At 60.8% G+C, this 9,670-nt stretch overlaps 1 pseudogene; it reads left to right on the forward strand.

Moving 5' to 3' along the window:
* Positions 1–4,713: 4,713 nt before the first annotated feature.
* On the forward strand, positions 4,714–8,304 carry LOC131569953 (Fc receptor-like protein 2; annotated as a pseudogene).
* Positions 8,305–9,670: the final 1,366 nt, after the last annotated feature.

A 9,670-nucleotide genomic window follows, 5' to 3' on the forward strand; every position in this document is an offset into this window, starting at 1 on the left:
CTCTGTCCCCACGGTGCCACCCCCATCCAGCACTGTCCCTTCTCCCTTCCAGCCCAGAGCCTCAGCCTTACTGGTGAGTCCTCAGGGGAGAGGCTCTGGGGGTGTCTGTGTGGAGGCTGTGAGGTTCTCACCATGCACTCTCACTGTCACTGGCGTGGACACCTCCCACTCCGTCTTTAAGCCAACCCCTCCAGCTGTAGTTGCCACTGTGGTGCAGCTGCAGAGGGAACAGGGTCAGCTCTGTCCCATTTCGGAGCTCCACCAGCTGCTCTTCCTCATGGTGGAAGGACACCCAGGTGACCGGGTTGTTCCATTGGCCCCGGCAGTGCAGTGTCACCCTGTCCCCTTCAAGCAGCGCCCAAGCCAGCACCTGCAGCACCAGCCAGTCTGAGGAACAAGTGGGTCCTGTAACATCATGAGGGCTTGGAGGGGCTCAGATGCACCTCCCAATGGGACGCCCCCATTTGGTCACACCCAGCACACTAGGGGTCCCCAATTCCAATACAGGGACCCCTCCACACTGGGATGCTTTGGGATGTCCCCAGAGCAGGGCACAGGCTCTGGTCACACAGGAGGTGACCCATGGAGCAGAGCCAACCCAGAGCCCTTGGGGACCCCACAGGTGCCAGGCTCGGGACACTCAAACCCTCTCACCATCTGAGACAGTCACGGGGAGGCTGTTTCCACTTCTGGGTCTGGCACACGTGTAGCTGCCACTCTCAGTGACAGTGGTCACGTCTCTCCTGCCCCCAGCGCTGCCCGCCCTTGTACCAGGTGGTGACACCCTGGCAGGTCAGTGTCACCCGGTCCCACAGCACTGCTGGCCTCCAGGGGGGCTCCACCAGGATCTGGGTGGTCTGGGCACCTGTGGGTGACAGGGGACACCAGCCTGCCAGGGCCACCATGGGGCTGGGGACAGCGGGGTGGAGCCATGGCATCCCCCGAGGACTCACCAGCAAGGCCAAGGGTCTGGGCTGGAAGGGAGAAGGAACAGGGCTCAGTGGGGGTGTCACCACACAGACAGCAGCACCCGAGATACAGGGTGTGGTGGGTGTCCCGAAACTGTCCCCATCGGGGCAGCAGTTCTTGTGGGAAAGTGCATGGGGGTGGATCCCAAAAGATTTGGTGAGGCAGATTTTTCTGTGTCGCAGCCACCTGTGCACCACATCCCTGTGGCACAGACAACTTGGGAACAGGGACACTGAAGCCACCCTGGGCTGAGGCAGAACATGGGGACACTGTGGATACCCCAGGCACAAGGACACCATGGACACAGCCCATCCTGGCCCAGGTCAACACCCCCACCAGCTCATGATTCCATCCCCATGATCCCATCCCCATGGCCACATCCTCACCGTTCTTGTCCCCTTCTGTCCCTGCATCCCAGTTCCCTTGTCCCTATCCCCGGAGCTCCCTGAGCCCAAAGGTGCCAGTCCCCACATTCCTGTCCCCATGTCCCCATCCCCGAATTCCTTCCTCCCTGTTCTTGTCCCCAAAGCCACCCTACATCCCTAATTCCACCCAGGTCCACTGTGGGTAACCTGGACTGGCACTGCTGGCTTTGGGGACCTCAGGGGATCCCGCAGCCCCCCTGTGCCCCCTCCCCTCCCCATCCCTGGGGTGTAAGGACCCTGCCCAAGGCACTCACCCCACAGGAGCAGCGCCACCTTCCTGGCCATCCCGGTGTCCCCAGCCATGTGCACTGGCTGTCACTCGCTGCTGTGACCACCGCTCCCCTGGCTGGCGGCTCTTTGAATGAAGGGGAAGGAAGCGAGGTCACATCTCGACCTTATATGTAGGTGGCCCTTGGTGGGGGCAGAGTGGAGACAGGCTGGGCACAGGATGGGGACAAGGCTGCATAGTCTGAGGACATGGTGGGGGATGCTGTTGCCAGGAGTGGGGGGCTCAGGGGATGTGGGGAACCAAGGATGGGTGTCCGGGAGGATAGGGCACCAGGGGAATTGGGGCCTCCATGCCTGGGAGGTTCCAGGGCTGGGGGTGCTGTGGAAACATGTTTCCCAGGGATTTGGGGTCATGGCATGTGAGTGCCAGGGTTGGGGGTGCAGAGGGAAAAGGAGATCCTCAGGAACAGGGGTTCTGGGGGAAGAAGTCACCCATGGGATAGCATGAAGGTAATGGTGCTGCTGGGCAATGGCAGTCCTGGGATGGGGGTCCCCAGGGAGGAGAGACCAAGGCAATGGGGGTCCCATGGTTGGGTTCCCAGGAGAATGGGGGTGCCAGGGATGGGCAATGTCTGGGTGGGCACAGGGATCAAAGCTGCTTCCGGGATTGCCTCAGATTTTGGGGTAACTCAGAACCCAGAACATTCCCCACAGTGCTCATGGCCAGGGGGCCAACTCAAGGTTGTCCTGGGAGGTTCTCGATATCTGCCCAACACACTCCTGGGCTCTTTCCTGTCACTCCCATTTCCTGGCTCAGCGACCTCAGCAAACATGCGATGACCAATTGGCTGAGACAAAAGTACACATCCATAGAATAAAGGCAAGAATCTTTTCCCAGACCATTATTTTCCCAATAAAAAATAAATCAAACTGATAAGGTATAAAATTAGCTGGTTTATAGAATACTTTGTATCATTGCTTTCCCAACAAGTCACTCACAATGAAAACACAAATAACAAAAATGAGATTTTTTTTTCTCCCTGCAGGAGCCCCTTGCTGCATCCAACAGCAGCATTTGCTTGTGGTTACCACAGAGTGCATGGAATCTCCCTGAGTATCCAACAGCTCCATGGCATTGTTCCCTGCCTGCTTGGCAGTAACCCAGCCCCTAAGGAAGCCTTTTGTTGAGCCATATTTAGGAATTCTCCCTGTTTTTCTCATTCCCACCCTGAAACTGGAATGACTTCCCATGGATTCAGCTCCCAAAAGGGGAGAAGTTCTGTCCATCCTTGGGACAGTGCACAGGAATCTGTGGAAATGCCCCTGTGTGCCTCAGGCTCTGATTCCCTGGTAAATCCACTGTAGCCTGACCTGAATTCTCCTGCCTGGACACTCCCTGCTCCTGCTGTGACACCCCTGCTCCCCAGCCCCTCGTGTGCAGCTCCTGCTCAATATTTCCACATTTCCCCCTCTCTTCTGGTGTGCACATCCAGAATGCAAACATTCTTTCTGAGAAGTCCCAAAGGGCTGCAGGTTTTGTTCAAGAAGGAGGGTCCAGGACAGGTTGTTGAGCAGATTGGTGTGGTATTTGCAGTAGCTCTGGCGCTCTCTCAGTCCCTTGGGGACAGGGAAAAAATGATCAATTGCTGCATTTCTGGACTGGTTCCCACACAGCTGCCTTTGCATGGGGAGTTTCCAGCCAGCCATGTTTCCAGCCAGCCCTGCTCTGAAAACCACCAAAGGCCCTCACAGAGCCACTGCTTGGGCTCCCATTTTGGTTTGTGCTTCTTGCAGAGCAGAGCAAACCACAGGCAGGCCTTTTCCACCACAGAATTCTCACCTCTGCAGCAGCTCTAAAGCTGCCAGAATCAAAGCCAAGGGGGCAGGGGGGACCCTCAGGTGCTGGCTGCCACCTGGGGCTGGCCAGAGCAGGGCTGGGCAATGGCCATCCCTGTGCAGTGGGGCTGGGCCATGGCTGGGCCCCATCTTTGCACTGACAAGGTTCCCCAGGATGTGCCACCCCTGGGACAGGCACCCAGCCAGGAATGTGCAGGGACATTTCTGGAACTGCCACCCCCAGGACACCCCATGCCAGGATGTGTCACTCCCTGGACTGGTCCCCCCAGATCACCCCCAGAACAGGGACCTCACAGGGCAGGATCCTCCTGGATGTGCCCTCCCAGGACAGACACTGCTTCCCTTACCCATCTGACTCTCAGCACAAACGGCCTCTTCCTTTTTGTCCAGGAAAAAGAAAATGAAAGTGTTGAGGGGGCGCAGCCCAACACCTCCATCCCCCACAGCCTCCTCACCCTTCACTGCACTCGTTGCTCCCCATTATCCCCCTCCACTGACTGCCTCCAATGCATTCCCTGCTCAGGTGATTCCTTGGATTGCTGAGCCAGGAACTGGGGGTGAGGAGATATGGCATAAAAGTGAGGAAAAAAGGGAAGAAAACAGAAATAAAGAAAGAAAAAATCAAGGGCAGGGGAGGGCACAGAAGCAGAGCTACCCTGGACCCCCATGTGATACCTGCACAGGAAATGAACATGCCAAGAGGGCAGCAGCTGGCCATGGGTCACCTCAAAATCTGAGGCACCCAGGGAAGGAGCTGTGACCCCCATGCCCCCCCAGCCACTGCCCATCCCTGACACCCACATTCATTTGGGACCCCAGTCATGGGAATCTGATTTCCTTTTGTCCCTCCTTCCTTAAGACCCCTTCCCTAGACTGCAGTTCCTCACGATCTCTTGCCCCAAAGAACCCCATCCTGGTAATTCCAGTCCCTGGGAGCCCCATTCCCTTGGGGACATTGATTCCACCAGGGCCCCCCATTCTCACAGGGTTCCCCTTTCCCCTGCCACCCCCATCCCTTGGCCCCCATCCCATGATCACAAATCCCTGGAGGCCACATTGTTCTGGCACCCTCATCCCCAAGTTTGAGTCCATCCATCCACTGGGACCCCCATTCCCATGGGACCCCATCCCTGGGCACCCCATTCCTCTGGACACCCATCCCTGGCTCCCTACACCACCTCAGACTCCAAATTCTGGCCCCACCATATCCCCACCATGTCCCACCATCACCTCCATGTCCCACAGGGTCCCCACCCTGCCCCCATCCTGTCCCCAGCCTGCCCCCACCAAGGGCCACCTACACGTGGGGACAGACATGACCTCGCTTCCTTCCCCTTCATCCAAAGAGCCGCCAGCCAGGGGAGCGGTGGCCACAGCAGCGAGTGACAGCCAGTGCACATGGCTGGGGACACCGGGATGGCCGGGAAGGTGGCGCTGCTCCTGTGGGGTGAGTGCCCCGGGCACGGGCCTGACACCCTGGGGATGGGCCCTGGTGAGGCAGAGACTGGTGGGGAGGGGGCACGGGGGAGCTGCTGGGTCCCCTGAGGTCCCAAAAGGCCGCAGAGCCAGAGCAAGAGGTGACCAGGGCTGTGGGGACAGGAGAAGGGGGACAATAACGGGGGGACAGGGATTTGGGGAACTATCATGGGGCTGGTGGGGGTGACCACTGCAACCACTGCTGAGTCTCCATTTCCGTACGTCCAATGTGTCCCAATGTCCTAACTGAGCAAGGGCTAGCCAATGTGTCTGCCCCCAAGGGGTACATGCCACAATATGACAGTTTATGGACAGGCCTGACACCCAGTCCCTCCCTGCCAATGTCCCTGTGATGCCACCCTCACTGAGCCCTATCCCTTCTCCCTTCCAGCCCAGACCCTTGGCCTTGCTGGTGAGTCCTCGCAGGTGCCATTGCCCCACCCCGCTGTTCCCAGCCCCACGCTGACCCTGGCAGGCTGGTGTCACCTGTCACCCACAGGTGCCCAGACCACCCAGCTCCCTGTGGAGCCCCCCTGGAGGCCGGCGGTGCTGTGGGACCGGGTGACACTCACCTGCAAGGGCTCGGGCACTGCCCAGGCCACCACATGGTACAAGGACGGGCAGCGCTGGGGGCAGCAGGGACCGGACCACTTCACTGTCACCAAGAGTGGCACCTCCTGTGTGACCAGAGCCTGTCCCCAGCACACGGGGACATCCCAGAGCATCTCAGAGCAGATGGACCCCTGTTCTGGATTCAGGGAACCCTGCTGCACTGGATGTGTTCCAATTCGAGGGTCCTTGAGAAAATTGAATGCCACAGGTGTCCTAAGACTCCCATGTTCCACAGCCCGACTGGTGCTGCAGGTGCCGGCGCAGGAGCTGCTGGAGGGGGACACGGTGACACTGCGCTGCTGGCGCTGGGAGAACATGTTGGTCACTGGGGTGCGATTCTACCATGGGGACAAGGAGGTGGGGAGGTCCGTCAATGGGACCGAGCTGTCCCTGTCCCCTCTGCAGCTGAACCACAGTGGCCGCTACAGCTGCGGGGGCCAGGTGGACTCCAAGGTGGCACCGTGGGCGCACTCGGCTTCAGTGACAGTGACAGTGCATGGTGAGCACCCACAGCCGCCACCCTGACACCCTCACAGCCACTCCCCAGGGACTCAGGCTCCCTCCCCTCTCCTTCCCAGAGCTCTTCTCGGTGCCGGTGCTGGAGGGTCCCCCTTATCTTACTGTGGGATGCCCCCTGACTCTCAGCTGCCTCAGCACCCCCATCCCCCTGCGGCCCCGAGCCCCCCTCCTGCACCTGTTCTACCGGGACGGGCAGGTGGTGGGGGGCCCGCATGGGTCCCCACAGCTGCTGATGCCCGCCGTGGGGGTCTCCCACTCAGGGAATTACAGCTGCGAGGTGCAATCTGAGGGTAGGGCCGTGCGGAAGAGCAGCGCCCAGCTCCGCATCACAGTGTGCAGTGAGTGTGGGGATGGGCACGGGGAGCCCCCCCAGCCTCCTCGGGGGCCCCTGCCCTGTCTGGGGATCCCCATAACTACCCGGGTCCCCCATCCTTTCCTGGGTACCTCACCAGATCTCCCAGCCCTATGTGGGTACCCCCATCTTTCCTGTAATCTTTTTCCACATCCCCTCATTCCTGCTGGGGCCACCCTCCGTGTCCCCCCATTCCTCTCTGGGGTCACTTCATCTGTCCCTGATTCAACCTCAGCCCTCTCTGATCTCCCTCCATGGTCCTCAAGTCTCACCATTCCCTCCCTGGTTTTACATACTCTTCCTGGTGTCTCCCCATCTTCCTCTCCAAGTTACTCATCCTTGAGCCCTCCATATTTCGTTGGGGTCCTGTTCCAAGCCCCCCTCCTATCTCTGTGCCTCCTTTTCCTCACTGTGGTCCCACTTGCCCTCTCCCATCCCTCCCCCCCATGGTCTCTCACTGTTCCCTGGTGTCCCCCCATCGAAGGGGTCCCACCCTTGGTGGTGTCCCTGTAAGTGCAGCCCCCTGGGGGACAGGTGGCATGCAGGGAGCGACTGGTGCTGAGCTGTGCAGTGGCTGCGGGTCCCCTGTCCTTCTCCTGGCACCGGGAGGGCTCAGGAGCACTGCTGGGAACCGGCCCCCGCCTGGAGCTGTGCCATGCTGGGGACAATGACAGCGGCCAGTACTGGTGCCGGGCCAGCGACGGGGACAGTGTGGCTGAGAGTGACCCCCTGAATGTCACCGTACTGGGCAAGCAGGACCCTCCGGATGGGCGTGACCCCTCCCATGGTACCCCATCCCACCTCGCCCAGTGCCAGCCCTGTCTGTGTCCCCACAGTGCCCGTGGCCAATGCCACCATCACCCCTGGTCCCCTGTAACACCAGGTGTGTGCAGGTGCCAACGTGACCCTGCGCTGCTCAGTGCAGGTGGGCTCAGCCCCTGTCACCTTCACCTGGCTGCACAATGGGCAGGAGGTGGCCCAGCGTCCCCTCCTGGAGCTCGGGGCTGTCAATGTGGGACATTCGGGCACCTACCAGTGCGTGGCCACCAACCAGCTGGGACAGGATGGGCACCGCATGTTCCGGGCACTCAGCCCAGAGCTGGCCCTGGAGGTGACACCTGGCTCACCCTGGGTCACAGGTAGGGTCACATGGGGTCACCAGGGTGCTCAGTACCCCCAGGGTTCAGGGTCATTTCAGTGTGTCCCCTCTGTCCCCAGCAGTGGCTGTGAATGTCGGGAGGACCCTCCTGTTCCTGCTCCTGCTCCTGGCTGTCATTGGGGGCTGTCACTGGTGGCACCACTGGGGTGGGTGACAATGGCGGGTGGGGTGGGGGTCCTGGAGTTAGGGGAAGCCCCCAGCGTGGGAGCAGAGTTCAGGAATCTGGTGGGAATGAGGGCTGCAGTGGGGATTTGGAGGTCCCATGTGTGGTTGGAGCTGCTGAGGTCCCAGGAAGGTTCAGGGGTCCTGGTGTCCCCACGGTCACCCCCTCTCCCTTTCCCTTGCAGCCACCAGGAAGCCCCAGCACAGGTGAGTGGGGGCCTCTGTCTGGGACTCTCCTTTCCCTCTTCCCAGAAACCACCCAGATCCCCCTCCTTATCCCCCCAGGACCCCCCTGGCGATGGGAGCTGTGTGGACCCACACATTGTGGGCACTGAGTGGGCAGAGGGTGAGTACAGGGGGGGACAGGGACACATCACCCATGGGTATCACTCCCACACAGGTCCTCAAAACTGGTGTCACTCTCACGGCCCCCACGGGTGTCCTTCGGTCCTGCCCCACCTCGGGATCCACAAGTGACCAACGTGGAGCTGTCGGGATCCGACAAGGGATATTGGGACCCCCGTGACTACGAGAGCGTGCTGTGACACTGGGGGCACTTGGGGTCCCTGCCTCAGGGCACTCCCCGTGTGCACCCCCACCCCCCAGATCTTATGTTCCTGTGCCTGGGGGGGGTGGCAATGAGTGGGGGGGTCGGATGTGGGGCTGCCCAGAGCTCCCCATTCCAGTGCTCCCAGTGCTCCCTGTACCCCCAGGGGCTCCCCTTTACCTGCGCCCCCCACCAGTGCCAGGGGGCACAGGAGCCTTGTCCCTCTTATTGGACCCAAAACGCAGCTTTTGATGAAACCGGGGGGTTTTTGTTTGTTCATCTCTGCCTAGTCAGCTCGGCAACGAACAAGGAGGGTCCCGCTCAGGTTGTTGAGCAGATCCTTGTGGGATTCGCAGGATTTTTGGGGCTCCCTCAGTCCTTTGAGAGTCACCCCACAGCACAGCTGCAAACAGCGCCCCCTGCCGGTTTCCAGGGAAACCGCGCCCCCTGCTTTCATGGCAACACACACCCCGTTCTCATAGCAACAGCATCCCATCTCCATGGCAACCATCCCCCGTTCTCATGTCAGCAGCCCCCTTTCCCCACGCCCCTAAGCCCCTCAATCCCATGGCAACAACACCCTTCTGTTCCCATGGCAACAACACCCTTCTATTCCCATGGCAACAGCCCTTTCCCAATTCCCACACCCACAGCCCCCTCATTTCCTCGGCAACAGCCCCCTCCCATTCCCATGCCTAGAGCCCCCCATTCCCACGGAAACAGCCCTCCAGGCTAATGGCACCTGTAGCCCCCATTCCCATGCCCACCTCTCCCCATTCCCATGGTAACAGCCTCTCGGTTTCCATGGCAACCCCCCCTTCCCATGACAACAGCCCTGTTCCCATGGCAACCTCTTGTTCCCAAGCCCACAGCGCATGCCCCGCACTGTCCCCGCCGTTCTGTCTCTCTGACTACATTTTCCATCATCCTCTGCGGCCCGCGGCGCGCTAACGGCGCTGGGCAGCTCCGCGGACTCCATTTCCCATCGTACTCTGCAGTGCAAGCGGGAGGGGCGGGTCCCTACGGCGGCCGTCGTGGGCCAAGTGTCGTGACGCTTGCCGTGCGCGGACGCCAAGGTGGCGGACGAGGAGGGCTAAGCGTGGCCAGAGGCGCGGAACGGGGCTGGGAAGGGACCCCCGGGCGGGCCCCGCGTCGTCCGCATTGTCAAGTCCTAGTCGGGTTACGGCTTTAACGTTCGCGGGCAAGTGAGCGAAGGCGGGTAGTAGCTCAGCATCAACGGCGAGCTGTACGTGCCGCTGCAGCGCGTCAGCGCCGTGCTGGGCGGAGGAGCCGCCGACCGCGCCAGGGTGCGCAAGGGGGACTCGGCATCCTGGAGGTGTGAGCACGGGGGGGCCGCCCAGCCA

Source organism: Ammospiza caudacuta, chromosome 32 (assembly GCF_027887145.1).
Source record: "Ammospiza caudacuta isolate bAmmCau1 chromosome 32, bAmmCau1.pri, whole genome shotgun sequence".
NCBI lineage: Eukaryota > Metazoa > Chordata > Aves > Passeriformes > Passerellidae > Ammospiza > Ammospiza caudacuta.